Source organism: Crocuta crocuta, unplaced genomic scaffold, assembly GCF_008692635.1.
Source record: "Crocuta crocuta isolate KB4526 unplaced genomic scaffold, BGI_CrCroc_1.0 scaffold41, whole genome shotgun sequence".
Lineage (NCBI taxonomy): Eukaryota > Metazoa > Chordata > Mammalia > Carnivora > Hyaenidae > Crocuta > Crocuta crocuta.
Window position 1 is genome coordinate 4,428,717 of NW_027529428.1, and position 16,969 is coordinate 4,445,685.

Genomic DNA, 16,969 nt, shown 5'->3' on the forward strand with positions numbered 1-16,969 from the left:
CAAAACATTAAATGTAACCGATTCATAGTGTTTGTTTAGGTGCCTAAACCAGTTGCGTTTGGGAATCTTCAATCCGATTTGGAGAAAACACCACTCGGGTAGCGTCTGTGCTCCCAACATGGCTCCCAACATGCCAGACGGCTGTAAGTTACAAAAGCAGGCTCAAGAAATAGCAGCTGACATTCTGTACTTGCATTAGAAGGGTCTCAAGGGTCCAAGCAATATGTATTGTCTATACATTGGGTACATCATGTGAATTCTCTACACGATCTGTTTTTCCATCAGCCATCCTTCATCAGCAATCATTTAATTGAAAGTTGGAGCACTATAGAAGGTTCATAGCTTATTGCCATTATTTAATATTTGTTTTATGACCAGCTAGGAAAGAGTTGTGGAAACCAGCAATTTTTCTCTTGGGGAATAGATAGAATCAGAACCATCAACCCCGAGCATACATAAAACAGGATCTAAATCACATTTATCTCCCACCAGAGAACCAGAAACACAGTGACTATGTCTCCAGAATTAAAAATTAATAGTCATAAAAGGGACTATAAAAGAGGTGAAAAGGATGTAGGTTTTGTAACAAAACACAAGGAGCACCGAGAGAACAATTTATTTGTGTTTGGGAGCTGGAAAGTTACCAAGACGGTCAATTCTGTTTAACAAGTTTTAAAATGAAAAATGCTTGTTTGCAAAAACCAACTTGCATTCAGCTAAGCTTTGTTTTGAAATGAAAGACGTTCCGTCTGAATTTCTTGTTCAGCTGGCAGTGACAGGCAATGAGATAATTGCAAAATCTATTCTGTGATGCTCGAATGCAATCTTATTGAACTCATATTACGTTTGGTTCCGATTTTGTGTTATTTGTAAAATTGCATATGGACTCTTTCTAAGGGAAAACACCCCCTTGATCTTAAAGTGAAAATAATGCAATCACAATATTTTCTAATTCATTTCATAATATGTTAGGACAAAGTCACTTATGTATCCGTCTGAAGTTACTTTTCACTACACTACATTTTTATTATTATTATTTTTAAATGTTTTATTTATTTCTAGGAGAGAGAGAGACAGCGTGAGCAGGGGAGGGTCAGAGAGAGATAGGGAGTCACAGACTGAAACAGGCTCCAGGCTCTGAGCTGGCAGTCAGCACAGAGCCCGACGCGGGGCTCGAACCCACGAACCGCGAGATCATGACCCAAGCGAAAGTCGGACGCTTAACCGACTAAGCCACCCAGGCGCCCCATACACTACATTTTTAAAGAAGAAAGGGGAGAAATTTCATCCATTATATTTAATAGGACAGTTGGTAGTCTGTGCTGGTAAAATTAATGGTATTTCACTGAATAGAATTCCTCATCTAGCTGTATATGAGAAAGATTATGCTTTATATTTGTATATACTGTATTTACATTATACATTTTCTAAGACTTTCTACACTTTGGAATCTTAACGACTGTTTGTTGAATGTCTAACCATCATACATTACTCTCTCAGACAAATGAGCACAATAGGATGAACGGCATAGTATTTATCCACAAAGGCTGATGATGAACAGGAAGAAAGAGAGATCAGATGTTTGCCCACATCCTAAATTGAAACCGTGCAATATCTTTTCACTATTAGACGAACACAAAGTAGAGAGATTTAGGGGGCAAACTAGAGCCAGGTTGTCGCTCGCCCCTGCTTAGAGGAACAAGAAGCCTCCTCTTACTTACCTCTGTCAGCACAGAGCTGATGACTTCAGGATAGTTGCTGTCAAGGCTCTTACAAATTGCCTTTAGCTTTGTATTTTTTTAATGTTTCAATTTATTTCTGAGAGACAGAGAGACAGAGAGACAATGCAAGCAGGGGAGGGTCAGAGAAAGAGGGAGACACAGAATCTGAAGCAGGCTCCAGGCTCTGAGCTAGCTGTCAGCACAGAGCCCAAAGCAGGGCTCGAACCCACGAACTGGGAGATCATGACCTGAGCCAAAGTCGGACGCTTAACTGACTGAGCCATCCAGGCGCCCCTAGCTTTGTATTTTTGGGGGCGCCTGGGTCGCTCAGTCGGTTGAGCATCCTTCAGCTCAGGTCACGATCTCAAGGTTTGTAGGCTGGAGCCCCGTGTCAGGCTCTGCACTGTGGGCCCGGAGCCTGCGTGGGATTCTCTACCTGCCTCTCTCTCTCTCCCTTTCTCTCTCTCAAAAATAAATAAACTTAAAAATAAATTCACTTCTAAAAAAAAAGCTGTATTGTTCATCTATAGCTCAAAGTGGACATCTTTAAAACAAACAAATGAACGATTATAGTTGAATCTTTCTTGCCCCAGACAAGATTACTGGTCCTTTGAGAATTTTGTAAAACCTATTTTCAAATGTCAAGAATTTATCAGCGTCAAGAAGACTTCGATTTGAAACCCAACTATATGGTTTATCAGCTGCCTATCTTTGGGGAGATTACAAAATCTCCACATGCCTCAGTTTCCTCACCAGCAATAGGGCGGTGACAAGAGTTCCTACACCACAGGTCATTGTGCGGATTAAATGAACTCATTCTTATAAAGAATGTGCCCTTCACATGTAACACTTAATAAACGTTAACTATTATTACTATTTCTCCTGACTTTGTTGGGCTGCTCTTACTTTTAGTTGTACTTTTTTTTAAGATGGAAAAACACATACTGAGACTTACTGTAATGCTTTGTTATGTTTTATTTGCAAAGACAACAATATTCAGAAAAATTTTCAAAATTCCCTAAAACTAGCGCTATACTATAACTTTTTGTTTGTATATATTTCCTTCCTCTTGTCATGTGCATGCATTCTTCTACATGGTTGAAATTAACCCATAGTCAAATAACAAATTTCATGTTTATATTCTGCTTTTTTCTGCTTACCATAATCTATATACATTTGATATATTTCTACTGGCTTAGTAATATTTTTCTAATGGCTACATAATATGTCAGGCTTTCCACTTTTATGGATAAGAGTATAATAGCTTTGCTTTGTTGAAATATTTTCATAGTAAAAATTCCGAAGAACACACAAACTAATAGTAACAACAAAAGCCACCACCTAGCCCTGTATTTCCATGGTGATTTGTGGTTAGAGAGTTTTGTGTTCTTATGTTCTGTAGTCCCTCCCCAACCCACACCCCACTTAGGACCAAAGGATCTTCACAGCAGTCTAGGTATGTGCCTGACAGGGCAGGGTAGTATTGAGGGTTGAAAGCAGTCAAGTGCTGATATACTGGCTCTCCAAAAAATAAAAACCCTGTTGTATAGCATTTGTCAATTTCTATCATGTACCTATTTCCTCCATGACTAATTGGTAACTACCAATTGTGTTAACAACTGGCTTGTGAAATCCCTGAAAAATTTAACTGGCTCTTGGGAGCTGGTATGAACTGGCTCCAGCATAGCAGTGGACATGAAGTTGAAGCCTTTGGAGATGTTTTACAACAAAGGTATTCAATGAGCCAGTCACCTAGCAGATCATCACTCAGTTCATTCTAATACCTGTGCGTTTGCTACTCCAAATGTAGTGTCAGGACCAGTAGCTTCAGCATCACTAGGATGCTGGAAGGGAATCGAGGACCCTACCTGGGATATACTGAATCAGACTCTGCGTTCTGACAAGATGCTAGGGTGATAACGTGCACACATTAAAGTTTGAGAAGCGCTGCTCCACCTAGAACAGCGTCTTATTACCTGCCCCTGAAAGGACACCATGCTCCCCAGAGAGCTTATCCGTCCAGGGATCTGCAGTCAGGTTAATGGTGTAGTAGGTTTTATTGCAACAAAGCTGAAGTCTCTCAATTAAAGAAAATATTAAGAATTAATCTATTTCCTGACTCCTTTTGAAGTGTGAAGGCTGATATCCTACTCACTTGACATCAAGTAAGATGTTCACGTAAGTGAACCCTGCTTGAATTTATATTCATTCTAAATAATAAACACTTCATTGTGTTCCTTTTCTCCCCCAATTCCCCACCCCAACCCCACTCCTACCCCATCTCTGCCCACCCCCACTCCTTTACCACTGTTTCCTGAAACCATCTCTCTTTGTACATGAATCCTTGACTCAGAGTCTGTTTCTGAGAAGTGTCAGCTAAGACCCTGTTGTATAATCTGGGAGACACAAGGTGCTACTTTGGTCTGAGGAGGAGAAAAGACTAACCAGCTGAGCTATCACTTGAGTAGACCCTCAGAAACCTACCAGGACTTCCAAAAGTGAAGATAAAAAAAGATGAAGGAGCCTCCTAGTTAAAGGAGAAGGGGGAACAGCCTAGGAGAAATGTATGTTTAGCAACTCAGTGTATCTTTGAAAAAATAGTTTAAAAATTCAACCAAATATGTATTTGGGGGGCAGTACTCCTCAAAGCCGGTTTGTGGACTGGCAGAGGTCCTTGAACTGTTACCAGTCCCAAAAGGGAAGTACGAAAAGTGACAGGGACAGCCTAGAAATGGTTTTAGTAGACATTTTTATTGTATTGAACAAAAAGTATCAGTCCACAGTGGATGGGGGGCAGGGAGGGCTGGCTTTTCACTGCAGATAGTTTGAGAAGCACAGCTCTATAGACTTTAATCCCCCCCCCCAAAATCTATCATCTGAGGACTAAGGTATAAAGTGGTTTATATAATCAATACACAAAGGATGAGTTTCCCCCAAAGAGATCGTGCTTGCTCAGACCTTACAGAAGGCACAGTATTAACATAATGAAGGAAAGAAATCTTGGTCTGGAAAGGGTTGATAGTTATATCAGCTAAAGAAAAGGAGCCCATCTAACTTCAATCCTAGGGGGAATCTCAGCCTGTGGCTTTTCCTCAGTCATTTTGGCAAGAATGGATCTTTGGAAGAGATCTGTAAAAATGCACATTTTTATGCAGTTTCCCCAGCTCTGAGTCCACAACCACCAAACACCATCTAATTTGATTTCCCGTGTACATCATTCACATGAAGCCCACTCTGGTCATACAACATGAGTTACCATGTCTGTATCACAGGCATATTTCCCATAGTTCGGCTTTATATATCAGGCTTTGAGTGCAAATAGAGTGAACTCCTCCCAATAAAACACTGACTAAGTTTCTGAGTCTGAGTTGTGAATTCACTTAAAGAAAATGCTAGCTGTGAGGTCTCATGCTCTATGGCTGACCCATCCTCCCCTGAGATGGTCCCCTGTGCTGAGTCCATCCGTCTGAAATTTCTACAAGAGGATAGGATCTCAGTCATGGAGGGTATTGGATACTAAGTCAGCTTGTTTAATAAGTCCATTCAGATCTGTGGAAACCCAAAGAATAAAATATGTGCTAGAATTATCCATGGCTAGTCCCATGGATGGTCACTCAGGTTTCTGAACCTCTTATCTCTTGCTCGGAGGATTCAATCAGATTCTCTATGTGCTCTTAGCACATATTAAGATAAAAATCTTGGGGTACCTGGTTGGCTCAGTCAGTTAAGCGTCTGACTCTTGATTTCCACTCAGGTCATGATCTCATGGTCATGAGATGAGCCCTGTCTTGGGCTCCGTGCTGAGCACGGTGGTGCTTAAAATTCTCTCTCTCCCTCTCTCTTTGACCCTCCCCAACTTATGCGCACATGAGGCATGCACTTGCACTCTCTAAATAAATAAATAAATAATAAATAAGATTTTAAAAATCTGTAATCAGAACCAGTAATTAAGTGTTTATTATCTGCAGAGCAATGGTCCAATCATAGTACACAGTCTTATTTAATGCTCCCAATAATGCTTTGAAATGAGGACTGTTATTTCCATTATACAGAGAATGGCACTGAGGAACAGAGAGATTAAGTAACTTGCCCAAGGTCACAAAGTTAATAAGTATTGAGGGCAAAATTCAAACACAGGCTCTCTGACACAGCCTGGCTATTGACCACTGCTGTGTCCCGCTCTACTTTTTGGTTTTCCAGTACTAGTTTTCTCTACTGAACCAGAAAAACTGATGATCATAAACATCTTTGACTCAAGGAACCACACCCAAATGGTAGTGAAAATGGAAACTCGGTGTTTCGTTTCAGAGTAAATCCATTCTGCTTGCTGGAATTGGACGAATTCACTTTGTGATTTTGGTTCACATTCAGGTGGTTGAGCATCAGCCATTAGAAAGCCTCAAGTCTAGGGGCTTCATCTAGGCAGCTATAGCCACACCAACGGGATTTTTAAACTTTTATACTCCCAGTTTCCTAACCTTCCTAATTTTTCTTCAAAACATTAAAAAAATACATTCTTATGATAAAATACATCTTAAAACAGTATGAAAGGGTATGAAGTGAAAAATAAGAATATCCATTTCTCTCATGTTCCCCACAATCCTATCCATTTCTTAGTGTGAGCCACCATTACTAGTTGCTTAAAGGTACCTCTGTAAATGTTTCTAAGGCATTCACAACTAATATTTTTTGATAAATATTACCACACTCTATATGATATCCTATCTCTTTTTTTTTTAACTTAACAATAATACCTCCAACATAATTTCCACAAATATATGTAGACCTATCAAATGCTGCATTTCTTGACAGGCACTTATATGGGGCACTGGCAAAGCAGAGGCAGATAAAAGAAAGGAAGGAAAGGAAAAAAAGGAAGGAAAGGAAAGAAGGAAGGAGGGAGGGAGGAAGGAAAGAACCAACTTTGATAAATTTATACAAGGTGTGTTGCAAGATACTTTCAAAATCTAAAAAATCTAGAAAGAAGCTATTTTGATTTAGCATGAAAGGAGTTTTGAATTTCATGGTTTAAATTTAATTTAAATTGGAATTACGTATTAGGGGAACACCATGATATTTCCAATGTTTAGGATTCTAAATTCCATAAACCATCTCTGAATTTAAACGCATTCTTTTTTTTAAATTCTTTTTAATATTTATTTTTGAGGAGAGAGAGAGAGAAGAGAGAGAGAGCAGGGGATGGGCAGAGAGGGAGGAAGACACAGAATCTGAAGCAGGTTCCAGGCTCTGAGCTGTCAGAAAAGAGCCTGATGTGGTGCTCAAACTCATGGATCATGAGCTCGTAACCGGAGCCAAAGTCGGATGCTTAACCAACTAAGCCACCCATGCACCCTTAAACTCATTCTTTTTAATGGCCCCATCCATTTCACAGAAATACCATATTTATTTAAGTCCCTATTAAGAGGCGTGAGCAAAATTTACAATTTATGATTACAAATGACATTGCAATGAACTTCTGTCTCTGTATGTTTATTTTATTTTTTTCTGTATGTTTATTTTTGCTTACCTGTGTTGCATACATCTGTATAGATGACTATAAAATTCTACAGTCCAACCATTTCATTTCATTCTGAGATTTCCTTGACAATTCAAACACTTTCTGGAACAAAGAAGAGAAAACAGAATTTCATATGAGAAGATCACAATATTAATTCAGATTTTAGGTAGGGGAAACAGTCCCTTTCATTGCTCTAAATTTTAACTTCCGGAAATCTTGTTGGGAGAACACAACAAATTTCTTGTATGGTAGAAAAAGTAGAGTCTTTCACACAGGTATAGTTGGTAGAGTTTAGAAACTTTGAGAAAAGTCACCAAATGAATCACCAAATGATTTACCATTTTCATCAGTAAATACTGTCATTACACACTCTTTAATTTGCATGTTTTTGGTTTTCACTCCACACAGTAGCCCATAGGTACTAAGAAATAAGGAAGGAAAGCAAGACTCCTCATTAGTGTTTTTTGTTTGTTTTTATTACAACAGTCCTGTTGAGATTCATTGGCTTTTTCACTAGGATGTGGTAGGAGCCATTAATTCAGAGCTCTAAGTAGTAAGACATACTCAGAAATGAGAGTCCCTTTTCTTTACTAAGACATTCTTTTAAAAGTTCAGTGACCAGGGGTGCCTGGGTAGCTCAATTGGTGAAGCGTCTGACTTTGGCTCAGGTCATGATCTCCCAGTTCATGAGTTCGAGCCCCACATTGGGCTCTCTGCTGTCAGCACAGAGCCTGCTTCAGACCCTCTGTCCCTCACCCTCTGCCCCTCCCATGCTTGTGCATGCGCTCCCCCCCTCCCCAAGTAAATAAACATTTAAAAACATAAAATCTAGAAGTTCAGTGAAGAGGACCCATTCAATTTGTGCTGTCTTATGCTGAATTCAACTTTAGAACAAATACTCATGATAATGTAAGATCCGTTTATGTTTTATAAGCCAGCATCAATCTTTTCCTTGGAGAACATGCCACCATATTAGGCAATTTGGACATACACATGAGGGTAGAATTTGGCTTGGAGTAATTAATTTCTAATTCATGATCTGAGGTGTGTGAACATAAATGCACATGTGCAAATATACTCATCCTTGAATGTTCACACCAAGCTTCCTTTGTAGATGCTAGCCTGGCTGCGTAGAAAAGATAAAGCGCTAGAATGGTAGAACTCAGAATTTCCAGGGGTCACCATTTTTCTTACCTCTAAGACTTCTTTTCCAGAAATTGAATCCATTTTATATTTAGTCCCATTTTTGAAACAGGACCGCCATGTTGGAACCCCACGTTTCCTGGAGAATTTGCTGTTTTCACAGGGCAAAGAAGCCCTAGGTCCCTGATTGCCTTGTAAGGAGTGACTCCCCAGGATTATTTAATCCTTAGTACACATTGCTTACCTGATTAGTCACTATTAAAGCTAATGTAAGACAAATATTCATCCCGTGAGGAGAATGCCTGTAACTTGAATAATGCCCACGGGAATATGTATGACCTCACACCTCCAACCCAGACATTATTTAACCCTACCCCACAACTTGTGAATTTCAATTATTTGTTCAGAAGGGCCATTCATAATTGCCTGGTGTAAGCCTGCCTTTAGGATGCAAAGCAGAAGACAATGAAAATGCTACCCCGCGAATTAGGACAGCAGCACTTAAACATATAAATTAACTAGGCCTCTTTTCACATCGCCCCCTTTCTATTCTGAGAGGTTTCAGTCTGGTGACATCAAAGACAGGATTATGGGAGAAGATAAAAACTTGATCTAATGTCCATGTTTGAAGTCATGAAAGTCCTCCTTCTCCATGGCAAAATAAACCTCTTCATAACACACACACAAAAACCAGGGTCCAGGTGCAAAGGGGTTGGGGTGCAGGATGAGGCTGGGGAAGGCCCTGGCTTCCCGAGGTTGTAGTAATAACTGGGTGTTAAAAGCCCTGCGCTGCCAAATGTGCTAATAGATTGTTTGTAGGCTTGGGCGGACTTTGTTCTGCAAATTAATATGTTAAGTCTTTCTTTTAAGCCCTTGTGATGGTGGGATGGTTCTTTAATGAGATTTTAACTGGGTTTCCCCTCACTACCAGCAAAAACTAGAACAGAAAATTTTCTTAGGTGAAAGGAGAGTGATCTTTAACTTCATACTCATGAACAGGTATTTCCTTTAATGTCCTTTGTCGATCAAATTTTTTGCCCCCTACAAACGATGTTATTTGTGTCCATTGCTCCAATGGGACCCGAAGCATATGCATTCATGTTAACTAATAGGCTTAAAAATGTCCTTATACACAGTTTCTCTGGGGGCGAACGTTTGCAGGAGGAATGTATGCTATAATTCGAAGCCATTTTCTGGCTTGGGAATTCACAGAAATTGCTTGAGATGAATAGAAACCCTGGTCCTTTAAAAATATATGCAGCTGTGTTGCAGCCTGAAAGATTTATTTTCAAAACTCTGCGAGCTCTGGCCCCATGACTTTTAAAGTCTTTAGTTCCTTAAGCACTAAATCAGCATTCAAGTGGCCGGTTAATCTCCCAAGGGCCAAAATGAAGTGCTCCGGCCTAGTTTATGACACAGACTGACTGTCGGAAAACTCTTTCTTAGCACCAAACCTAGTTAGCACAGAGTATAAACACGGCAATTTTGGACAGAATCGCTGGACGAGCTTCCTTCTCCACTGTCTCCTTTTTTCATACTCTGCAGGCTCGTGTGCACTTGCATCAAAAAATAGAAAGAAGGATTTGATTGTGGGGAGGGAGGTAGCATGTGTTATGACTTTGTCCGACACACTTAGTTGTTGAGGTTCAATAACTATGGAAAGCTCTTGGTTCCTCTGTATTCCCAGCCTCCTTGGGTACAGGCCTCAGAGTCTTTTATTGCTTTTCATATACTGTGATTGTACACACCTCCAAAGGAAACAGGCAGCATATCATGGCAAGTATGTTCTGTCCTGGGTAAGGGCTCTGCCTAACAAAGAAACTTTTCATCTCCTTATATTTATCCAAGTTTAACAGAAAAATTAAACCTCCTAGGTCTACCCAAAGGTCTTTACTATGTGATAGTTGGTGTGGGTCTTCCCATTTTCTAGAAAAGACAGACTTAAAGAAGGAAACCAAAGGAGCCCAACCGTTTCTAGAAAAGATAGATTTAAAGAAGGAAACCGAGGAGCTTGGGAGTCTGGGCAGCCAATGACTTTCATCAGCCTCAGCATTGTCTCCTTACACGTGCCTCAGTTTTATGTTTTTATATTTACCTTATATGTTATTTGGTTAAATGTGATAAAGGTCAATTGTTTATTCTCTTGAAGAACATGTGTCAGCCTCCTCATTTCTATTTCCAAAGGCATTTAAGAAAGTTATCCCATACAAAACTTGAAAACTCACGTAGACAAGCGATAAAAATGGTCTACAATTCATTTTTAGAGTATAAGCTGCATACCAGATACAGGTAAAACAGCCTCTTTTCTCAGGAATCTTTGTAAAGAAATGGTTGCTCGGTGCCAATATTCACAGAGTTCTCTCTTGTAGCTTCAAAATCCTTTCTGTTCTGGACTGATCAACCAAGGTACTATGTGATCTATTGATTTTCCTCTAGCCCCTCCATGGCTGGTATAACATATGGATCACCATGCCTTGAGTGTTGATTATCCCATGGCTTCAGGTAAATGCTTAATCTTTGAGAACAATTCTGTTGGGAGCCCGTGGCTGTGCTGTGTCTCTATGTCCCATTGTTAAGTCACAACCATTGGTCAGACGTTCTTTCCCAGATGACACATTTGCTAGCATACACACTCCAATGGTATTTCTTCTAGGCTTGGTGCTTGACCTTTGTTATTCAGTGAGAACGAGAGAAGATGCAGTATGAGTTTTCTGTATTTCCTGAATGAGTGGAATAGCTCTGCGATATAAGAACTTGAACCAGAGTGACTTGGAGGAGAGTTTTTGGACTTCCTAATTAGCATAGAGTTAGACCTTCCGTTAGGACTCACTCTGGTTTTGGGCATTGTTGCTACGTGTAAATTCCTGCAAGATTAAAGTGAAAGGCTTTATTTCCTGATGGGGTTCTGGAGACCTTGGTGGGTGATTTCCAAGATACCGAAGGAAGGAGCAACTCTAATTCTTTAAGAGGTCCTTGTAAACACAATAGTTCAGGTTGACCCTCCTGATTATTTTACGGTGGTGATGGGGGTTGCTTGAAATGTTCTTCCATCAGCTCAGTTCTTGGAACAAGTCTCAGTGAAAGTGGGTGATCATTTAACATGTTCTCCATACCCTGCATTGCTGATTATGCAGCTTTCATGCTCTCATTTCTCCAAGTTCTCAACCTCTCAGAAGCTGAAAGACCACATTATGCACATTCCATGCCAGGCATCTGGAAGGAGTAAGATTGGTAGTCAAAGCAACTGGAACTTAAGCAGAGAAACAGCAGGTATCACTAATAAGATCTGCCTAGTTAGCTGATTCTGTTTGTTTTCTGTCTACTTCATCAATCATTGAGGGAGAGGCAGTGAAATAGCCAACTATAATAGCAGAATTATCTAATTCTCCTTTCAGTTATATCATTTTTCCCTTTATGTATTTTGGGGGTTCTATGCATTAGTTTCGAAAAGTAAACATTGGTTGTTTTCTTAAGATTTTATTATCAATGTTATTAGAAAAAGCAAAGCCAAGTGTAGAAATCTTGAGAAAGAAACTAATGTCAATTAGAAACTGATGATAAATTGGGCACCTGGGTGGCTCAGTGAGTTGAGGCTCTGACTCTTGGTTTCAGCTCCGGTTATGATCTTGAGGTTCATGGGACTGAGCCCCACATCGAGCTCTGCACTGGTAGCATACAGCCTGCTTGGGATTCTCTACTCTCTTTCTCTTTCACTCCCCTGCTCACTCTCTCTCTCAAAATAAATACATATTAAAAAAAGAACCTGATGATAATTGTTATCAAAATCTCAAGTCTTGTTTCTTTATAAGACTAAATATAGTGTGTGTGCATCTGTCTGTCCACCCATGTGCACCAGGAACAGTCTTCTCCATTTGAGCAACAGTGCAAATAGAAGTTGCCAGAGAATCAACTGCAGAAATTTGTGTGACTTCTACTGTTTCCATCAATAAGAGTGGATACCTTTTCTATAACATCCAAAACATATGAAGCTATGAATCCATTTACTTCATTATAATCTTTTTGAAGAGGGATAAAACTGGATCTACACCTCGTACTCTGCGTTACCTTTATATGTAAGAAATGAGGGAAAATAAGAATGCAAATATGTAGCTCCTTAAGTTTGTAGAGTAAAACTCCAGAAAGACAACTCAGGAATGAATAAAAATAGTTATCTATAGGAATAGAAGGGAGAGGGATTAGAAGTGAGATTTCTCTTAAGTATATCTTTTAATATGCTTTATTTTGCTGTGTTATTGAAGTATGTGATTGGCACATGAAAAGCTGTACATATTTAGTATATGCAACTTGGTGAGTTTGGGCATCAGTACACCTATGAAACCACCACCATCAAGGCCATAGACACAACCAAATCTTCCCAAAGTTTCTTTCTACACCCTTCATGATGATGATGATGATGGTAATGATGATGTACGTGTCATAAGAGTGCTTAACACAAGATCTACCTTCTTAGCCAATTTTGACTACACAATACAGTATTGTAACTATGAGTGCCAGGCTATCTAGTAGATATACCATTTCTTAATCTTTCATAATTGAAACTTTGTACCTTTTGATCATCATTTCCCCATTTTCTGTTCCCTCTAACCCCTAAAAACCATACTACTCTCTGCTTCTATGTACTGGACTATTTTAGGTTCTACATATAAATGAGATTATTCAGTATTTGTCTTACCAAGCCTGGTTTATGTTATTCAGAGTAATGCCCTCCAGATCCATTGTGTTGTTGCAAATGGCAGGATTTCTTTCTTTTTTAAAAGCAGAATAATTTTCCATTGTCTGTATATACTACATGTTTGTTTGTTTGTTTGTGAGAGAGACCAATGGAGGGGCAGAGGAAGAGGGAGAATATCCTAAACAAGCTCTACGCCTAGCACGGAGCTTGACTTCAGGCTTGATCTCGCGATTGGTGATACCATGGCCTGATACCAATCAAAAATCGGAAGCTTAATCCATTGAACCATCCAGGAACCTCTACATTACATTTTCTTTATCCATTTATCTGTTGATGAACATTAAGGTTATTTCCATATCTTGGCAATTGTGAATAATGTTGCAGTGAACATGGGAAAGTGGATTTCTTTTCAAGATCTTGCTTTCAATCCTTTTGCATGTATACACAGAAGTGTGATTGCTGGATCATATGATAGCCCTGTTTGAAAATTTTAGGATCCGCCACACTATTGTCCATAATGGCTGTATTGCTTTACATCCGCACCAACAGACTAAGGTTCCCTTTTTTCCACATCCTTACAAACATTTTGTTCTCTTTTGTTTTTATAACAATGGCCACTGTTACAGGCGTGAGATGTTATCTTGTGGTTTTAATTTGCATTTGCCTGATGATGTTGAACACCTTTTCACATACCCGTTGGTCATTTGTATGTTTTCTTTGGAGAAATATCTATTCGAGTCCTTTGCCCATTTTAAAATGTATTTTTATGAAGTTTTTTGTTGTCATTCAGTTGTAGGAGTACTTTATATATTTTGAAAACCTCTTATCAGATACATGGTTAGCAAATATTTTCTCTCATTCTATAGGTTGCTTTTGCATTTTGCTGATTATTTCCTTCGCTGTGCATTTTAGTTTCATGTTTATTTTTGTGTATTTTAAATGTTTGCTTATTTTTGGTTTTGTCGTTTGTGCCACTCATTGCCAATGACAACGTCAAGGAGTTTTCCCTCTATGTTTTCTTTGAGGAGTTTTGTTAAATGCTTACATTTAAGCATTCAATCCATTTTGGGGCACCTGGGTGGCTCAGTTGGTTAAGCATCCGACTTCGGCTCAGGTCATGATCTCACGGTTCATGGGTTCGAGCCCCGCGTCGGGCTCTGTGCTGACTGCCAGCTCAGAGCCTGGAGCCTGTCTTCAGATTCTGTGTCTCCCTCTCTCTCTGACCCTCCCCTGCTCACGCTGTCTCTCTCTCTCTCAAAAATAAATAAAACATTTAAAACATTTTTTTTAAAAAGCATTCAATCCATTTTGAGTTGATTTTTCTTTAAGGTGTAATATAGGCCTCTATTTCATTCTTTTGTGTGTGGTTTTCCAGTTTTCCCAAAACCATTCACTGAAAACACTATCCTTTCCCCATTTTGTATTCTTAGTGCCCTTCTCAAAAATTAATTGACCTTATATGTGTAGATTTATTTCTGAGCTCTTTATTTTATTCCGTTTATCTAGTGTTTGTTTTTATGCCAACATCTTACTACTTTCATTACTATAGCTTTGTAATACAGTTTTCAATCAGGAGGTGTGATGTCTCTAGTTTTGTTCTTCTTGCTCAAGATTGTTTTGTCTATTTAAGGCTATTCAGGATTCCAGATAACCTCATACAAAAGTAGGACTGTTTAACAGAGAAGAAGACAAAACCTAAGAGACTGTTAAATACAGAGAACAAATTAAGGGTTGATGGGGGTGGGGAGTTGAGGGGTGGAGAAAATGGGTGGTGGGTACTGACAAGGGCATGTGCTGGGATGAGCACTGGGTGTTGTATGTAAGTGATGAATCACAAAAATCTATTCCTAAAGCCAAGATTACATTGTATGTCAGATGGATTGACAATAAAAAAATAAAATAAAATATAGGATTTTTTTCTATTTCGGTGAAAAATACCATTGGAATTTTTATAGAGCTTACACTGAATCTGTAGATAGCTTTGGGTAGTATGCACACTAACAATATTAAATCTTCCAATCCATGTGCATGGGATATCTTTCCATTTATTTCTTTCTTCTTCAATTCATCAGTGTTTTATAGTTTTCAGTCTATGCATCTTGTACCTCCTTGGTTAAATTTATTCCTAAGTATTTCACTCTCTTTGGTGCTATTTTATTTTGTTTTATTTTTTAATAGTTTACTGTCAAGTTGGTTTCCATATAACACCCAGTGCTTATCCCCACAAGTGCCCTCCTCCATGCCCATCACCCCCCGTCCCCTTCCCCCACCCCCATGAGCCTTCAGTTTGTTCTCAGCATTCAAGAGTCTCTCATGGTTTGCCTCCCTCCCTCTCCCCAACTATTTTCCCCCTTCTTCTCCNCAAGTATCGTTTCATGTGTCTGTTGTCCATTTTTGATGCTATTTTAAGTGGGATTGTTTTCTAATTGTCTTTTGCAAATAGTGCATTGTTAGTATACAGAAACATAGCTAATTTTTATATATTTGGTTTTGCTGTCTTTATTATTTCTAATTGTTTTTGGTGGTATTTTTAAGCTATTCTATATTATTCCATGTCAGCTGTGAACAGAGACATTTCTACTTTTCCCTTTCTGCTTTGGATGTCATTTTCTTTTGTTTCTTGACTGATGTCTCTGGCTAGAACTTCCAGTACTCTATTGAATAGAATTGGCAAGGGTGGACATCCTTGTATTGATCTTAGAGAAAGAGCTTTCAGGTTTTCACCATGAAGTATGTTGTCAGTTGTGGACTTATCATATGTGGCCATTATATGTTGAAATACATTCCTTCTTTACCTAATTTTCTGAGAGTTTTTTTTTTAAGTTTATTTCTTTAGAGAGCTAGAGAACATGAGCAGCAGAGGAGCAGAAAGGGAGAGGGAGAGAAAATCCCAAGCAGGCTCCACACTCTCAGTGCATAGCCCGACATGTGGCTTAAACTCACAAAACTTGAGACCATGATCTGAGCCAAAACCAAGAGTTGGATACTTAACTGACTGAGCCACTCGGGTGCCCCTGTTGAGAGTTTTTATTATGAAAAAATATTAAATTTTGTCAAATGCTTTTTTTTCATCTATTGAGGTGATCATATAGTTTTCATCCTTCATTCTGTTAATGTGGTAACTCACATTTATTGAGTTCCTAAATGTTGGATAATCTTTGCATCCCAGGGAAATATCCCACCTGGTCATGGTGTATGATCCTTTAAATTATTGTTGAATTTGGTTTGCTAGTATCTGTTGAGGATATTTGCATCCATGTTCATTTATCAGGGATGTTGCCCTGTAATTTTCTTCTCTTGTGGAGAAGGTGGAAGGGTCCTTGTCTGGCTTTGGTATAAGGGTAATGCTGGCCTTATAAAATGGGTTTGGCAGTGTTTCCTTCCTCTTCAATGTTTTGGAAGCATTTGATAAGGATGGGCCTTAATTCTTTAAATTTTTGTAGAATTCACTAGTAAAGGCATTCTGAGTCTATGTAGGTTTTTTTTTAATTTTTAAAATGCTTATTTATTTTTGAGAGAGAGACAGACAGAGCATGAGTTGGGGAGGGACAGAGAGAGCGGGAGACACAGAATCTGAAGCAGGCTCTAGGCTCTGAGCTGTCGGCACAGAGCCTGATGTGGGGCTCAAACACAAACCATGAGATCATGACCTGTGATGATCCGACACTTAACCGACTGAGCCACCTAGGTTCCCCTTGAATCTGTATACTTTTATTTTTAATTTAACAAATTTTAATTTTGGTAAAATACGCATAGCATAAAATGCACCATCTGATCCATTTTTAAATATATAGTTCAGTAGTATTAACTAACATTCACATTGTTATGCATTCAATCTTCAAAATTCTTTTCCTCTTGAGAACTAAAACTGCATCTGTTAAACAACTTTTCATC